Below are 5,819 nucleotides of genomic sequence, written 5' to 3' on the forward strand. Positions count from 1 at the left end.
TATTTTTCACCTATTTCATCTAATGCTCCATCATGCATTGTTTTGCCTACTACTAATGCCACTCATTTTGAACTTAAACCATCCATCATTCAATTGTTGCCTTCTTTTTATGGTTTAGAAAGAGAAGATCCTTACATGCATGTAAAAGATTTCTTAGATATTTGCTCAACTTTTCATTTTCGAAATTTTTTGGATGAATCAGTCAAACTTAGGTTGTTTCCTTTTTCTTTAAAAGATAAAGCCAAAGCTTGGTTAAATTCACTTCCAACCGGAACCATAACAACTTGGGATCAATTTTTTAATAAATTTCTTTCCAAATTTTTCCCCATGTCCAAAATTGATAATTTAAGAAGAGAAATCTCCAAATTTTATAAAAAAGATAATGAAGAATTTTATGAATGTTGGGAAAGATTTAAAGATTTATTATTAAAATGTCCCCACCATAGTTTTGAAAAATGGAGACTTGTAAAATATTTTTATGATGGTTTAACCCCTTCAAACCGACAAATGATTCAATCTATGCATACCGGAAATTTTTTGAAATTGCAAGGGTAAGAGGCTTGCGAAGCTCTTGAAGAATTGTCTGTTAATTCACAATAATGGAATTATTCTGAGCCTAGGTCTAGAGCAAATAATTCACCTAAAAGAGGAGGAAAATATGAAATTAAAGAAGAAACTGATTTGAGAACATCTTCTGAAAAATTAGCAAGAAAAGTAGAATCCTTAGTCATAAGTCAAACTATGAATTCTCAAGTTCAACCTAAAAAAGATGTTTGTGCTAGTACTTGTCATAATGATCAATCATGTCCTTCTTTTCTTGAAGCATTTTTTGAAGAGGCTAATGCATTACATGTATGTGGTAAACCAAATAATAGCCCATTTTCTAACACATACAATCCTAATTGGAGAAACCATCCCAATTTTTCACGGAGACAAAACCAACCACAAATGAACCAAGGGAACCAATTCAACATGCCAAATCTCAATCATGCCCAACCAAGTCAACCTTACCCTCCACAAAGAAAGCCTTCCTTAGAAGACACTTTACAGAAATTCATGCAATTCACCCAACAAATTATGCAAAATTAGTCTCAATCCATTGCCAAACTAGAGACACAATTGGGTCAACTTGCCGATGCCGTAACTGAGAGAGAAAAAGGGAGATTTCCTAGCCAACCCGTCCCAAATCCTAAAGGCCAATATGAAGTAGGATTTCCTAGTCATAAAGAAGAAGCCAAGTCTGTTTCAACACTTAGGTCCGGAAAATAAATTGTCAAACCCGATTACATACCTCAAGGTGAAAAAGACCAAAGCCAACCTTAAAGTTCCAACATAAATGACTTGTCAAAAGATAATGATCAAATTATTCCTTCCATTCAAAAGCTCCTTTTCCGCAAAGATTACTCCCACTCAAAAAAGGCAACCAATATAGTGACATCTTAGAAGTGTTCAAACAAGTAAGTATCAACATCCCATTCTTAGATGCCATTAAACAAATTCTTGCCTACTCCAAATTCTTGAAAGATCTTTGCACTGTTAAAAGAAACACTAATGTTCCAAAAAAAAGCATTTTTAACAGAACAAGTTAGCTCCATAATTCAATATAAAAGCCTTGTGAAATATAAAGATCTTGGTTGTCCAACAATTTCATGCATTATTGGTGATCATTTTATTAACAAAGCTTTACTTGATTTAGGAGCTAGTGTGAATTTATTGCCTTGATCTGCTTATAAGAAACTTGGTCTGGGAGAATGAAAATCAACTTCTATAACACTTCAATTAGTTGATCGTTCTGGAAAATTCCTAGAGGTATTACAGAAGATGTTTTAATTAAACTGGATAAATTCTATTTTCCTGTTGATTTCATTGTTCTTGATACTCAACCTGTTGAAAATGCTCATGCTCAAATACCCATCATTTTAGGTAGACCATTTTTAGCTACATCTAATGCAATTATCACCTGTCGTAATGGTGTATTGAAATTATCTTTTGGAAACATGACTGTTGAATTGAATGTTTTTAATGTTGCTAAATCTGTTGAGTGTGAGGAAATACATGAAGTAAACATGATTAACACGGAAAATATTTTTGAAATGGACATGAACGAATCTTTTAAAACTTATGCAAAAATATTTGGAATGTGCTTAAATATTGATTATTTTATTCATGATGTCAATTTTTTGCTTGAGTCTACCCCACTAATGGATACTGAAAAATGGAAAGCCAAAATTGAACCATGTATTCCATTAGAGCATGTTGAGTCAACTTTTGAACCACCAAAGTTAGATCTCACACTTTGCCTGACACTTTGAAATATGCCTTTCTAGGAGAGTCTAACACCTATCCTTTTATCATTGCATCTGATTTAGATGAAAAACAAGAAGCAAAGTTGTTAGATATCCTTAGAAAACATAAAAAGGCCATAGGTTGGACCATGGGAGACATTAAGGGAATTAGCCCAACTGTGTGCATGCATAGAATACATTTAGAAAAAAATGCTAAGTCGTCCCGAGAAATTCAAAGAAGATTAAATCCAAACATAAAAGAGGTAGTAAGAGATGATGTAATTAAAATTTTAGATGTAGGGATCTTTTACCCTATTTCTGACAGTCCATGGGTTAGTCTAGTTCAAGTTGATCCAAAAAAGTCTGGGATCACTTTTGTTAAAAATGAACAAAATGAGTTAATCCCTACTAGAGTACAAACTGGGTGGAGAGTGTGTATATACTATAGAAAGTTGAATAATGTCACTAGGAAAGACCACTTCCCATTACCCTTCATTGACCAAATGCTTGAAAGGTTAGCTGGCCATGCTTATTATTGCTTTCTTGATGGGTATTCGGGATATAACCAAATCCCCATTGCCCCTGAACATCAAGAAAAGACTACCTTTACTTGCCCTTTTGGAACTTGCATATCGTCGCATGCCTTTTGGTCTTTGTAATGCTCGTGCAACCTTTCAAAGATGTATGATTGCAATATTTTCTGATATGATTGAAAGAAATCTTGGAGTGTTTATGGATGATTTTTCTGTATTTGGGAATTCTTTTGATGATTGTTTGTACCCTCTTTCTCTTGTTTTAATTCGTTGCAAAGAAAAGAATTTAGTTCTCAATTGGGAAAAATGTCATTTCATGGTTAAAAAGAGAATTGTCTTAGGTCATGTGATTTCATCTCCAAGAATAGAATTTGATAAGCAAAAGTAGATCTTATTTCAAAACTTCCTCCACCTAAGACAGTAAAAGAAATTAGATCATTCTTAGGCCATGCGGGTTTTGATAGAAGATTCATAAAAGACTTAAGCAAAATTTCACGCCCTTTATGTCATTTACTTGGAAAAGAAAATGCTTTTGCCTTTGATAATGATTGCCATGTTGCCTTTGAAAAATTGAAATCCCTTTTAACTAGTGCACCCATTATTCGCCCTCCCGATTGGAATGTTCCTTTTGAAATAATGTGTGATGCTTCTGATTATGCAATTGGTGCTATTTTAGGACAACGAATTAACAAGTTACCTCATGTAATATACTATGCTAGCAAAACTTTAAATGAAGCTCAATTGAATTATACTACAACTGAAAAAGAATTGCTTGCTGTTGTGTTTGCATTAGAGAAGTTTAGGTCTTATTTGTTAGGATCTAAAATAATTGTCTATTCTGATCATGCTGCATTGAAATATCTCTTGTCAAAAAAAGATGCTAAATCTCGTTTAATTCGTTGGAGCTTACTTTTACAAGAATTTGATTTAGAGATACGTGATAAAAAAGGTTCTGAAAATGTTGTAGCTGATCATTTGTCTAGAATTTTTGTTGAAACTAATCATGATTCCACCACTATCATTGAAACTTTTTCTGATGAACAACTCATGCATGTATCTTCTTTTCCTTGGTATGCTGATATTGTCAATTATTTGGTCACTGGTGAAATTCCTTCTCATTGGTCTAAACAAGATAAATCTAAATTTTATGCTGAAGTGAAAAATTTCATGTGGGATGATCCTTATTTGTTTAAATATTGCCCTGATCAACTAATAAGGAGAGGCATTCCAAACTGTGATCAATCTAAAATCATATCTTTTTGTCATAATCATGCATGTGATGGACATTTTAGTGGTAAGAAAACTGCTTTAATAATTTTACAATGTGGATTTTATTGGCCTACTGTTTTTCATGACACTTATATGTATTGTAAATCTTGTGAACGTTGTCAAAAATTAGGAAGTGTAACTAGAAGAAATATGATGCCTTTGAATCCTATTCTTATTGTTGAAATATTTGATGTTTGGGGCATTGATTTTATGGGTCCATTTCCTAACTCTTTTGGTAATTTGTATATTCTTGTTGGTGTTAATTATGTGTCTAAATGGGTAGAAGCTATTTCATGTCACACTAATGACCATAAAGTTGTGCTTAAGTTTTTGAAAGAAAATATTTTCTCACGATTTGGTTCACCACATGCTATCATTAGTGATAATTGTACACACTTTTGTAATAGGCCTTTTGCACATTTAATAAAACAATATGGCATTACACATAAAATCACTACACCTTATCACCCACAAACTAATGGCCAAGTTGAAATATCAAATAGGGAGATTAAGCACATCTTAGAGAAAACTGTCAACCCCACTAGGAAAGATTGGTCCCTAAGACTCATTGATGCATTATGGGCATATCGTACTGCTTACGAAACGCCCATTGGAATGTCTCCCTATAGACTTGTTTATGGGAAGGCATGCACCTTGCCCGTTGAGTTAGAACATAGAGCCTGTTGGGCTATTAAGCAACTAAACTTTATCTTAGACAAAGCGGGTGAGAAAAGAAAGCTTCAATTGAATGACTTAGAAGAGCTTAGGAATGATGCATATGACTATTCGAAAAAGTATAAGGACCGAATGAAATTTTACCATGACAAAAACATTTTGAGAAAACATTTTTCTCCCAGTCCAAAAGTTCTTTTATACAATTCTCGTTTGCATCTCTTTCCAGGAAAGTTAGGCTCTAGGTGGGTAGGTCCATACATTATTCGCACTGTTTTTCCACATGGCGCAATTGAAATTGAAAGTCCTAATAATGTGGAAGTGGATGAAATCCTCCTTGAGGATCCAATTTCCCATGATCCTTAATTGCTCTCATCAATTCTTGGTAATGTGTGTTTTTCTTTGTGTTTTAGATTAACTTTTTCTTTTGATTTTTGTTTCCTTTTTGTTGCACTCTTGACATTGCTCCAAGATGAAGTATGACTGTAATATCCCGGAAAATAAATAATATTTAAATAGATATATTTTATTAAATATGTAATTATTTTGGTAACGAAGTAAGATTATGATCTTGCTTACGGTAATTATTGAGAATTTACTCAATAAAATAAATAGCGTAATTTATTAATTACGGAGATTATATTGGGATATGTGAGTACCGAGGATATCAATTTCGAAATAAAATATTTTTTTTGGGCCCGGCAATTGTGGAAATTTAGCGATGTGGTCAGAAATGTCACGACGTTAAGAATTATTTTGGGAATATTCCGGACTAGGTTAGAAATTTTAGAATGTCAGTTTAATGAAATTAGCAAAATTACAAAAATACCCTAGGTTATTTTGAAGTTTATTTTTTTCATTGGGGGTAAATTAGTCTTTTTGCTTTTAGGTTTTAGTGTCCCTTTTATTTGTGGGCTGATAAGATAAGAAAAAAAAAGAAATGAAATGAAATGAAAATGAAATGAAATGAAATGCATGAAACCTTATTTAAAAGGAATAGCTTCCAAGGCAAGAAACTAAGTTTCTTCTTCTTCTCCCCTTCGTGTGAACCAAGACCAGC

At 33.0% G+C, this 5,819-nt stretch overlaps 1 non-coding gene across 1 annotated transcript; it reads right to left on the reverse strand.

Moving 5' to 3' along the window:
- Positions 1-342: 342 nt before the first annotated feature.
- On the reverse strand, positions 343-449 carry LOC115724315 (small nucleolar RNA R71). The gene has a single exon (XR_004013112.1). It is a non-coding gene; the product is annotated as a small nucleolar RNA R71 (small nucleolar RNA).
- Between the last annotated feature and the right edge of the window lie 5,370 nt (positions 450-5,819).

The sequence above is a fragment of the Cannabis sativa genome, chromosome 9 (genome assembly GCF_029168945.1).
Source record: "Cannabis sativa cultivar Pink pepper isolate KNU-18-1 chromosome 9, ASM2916894v1, whole genome shotgun sequence".
Classification (NCBI taxonomy): domain Eukaryota; kingdom Viridiplantae; phylum Streptophyta; class Magnoliopsida; order Rosales; family Cannabaceae; genus Cannabis; species Cannabis sativa.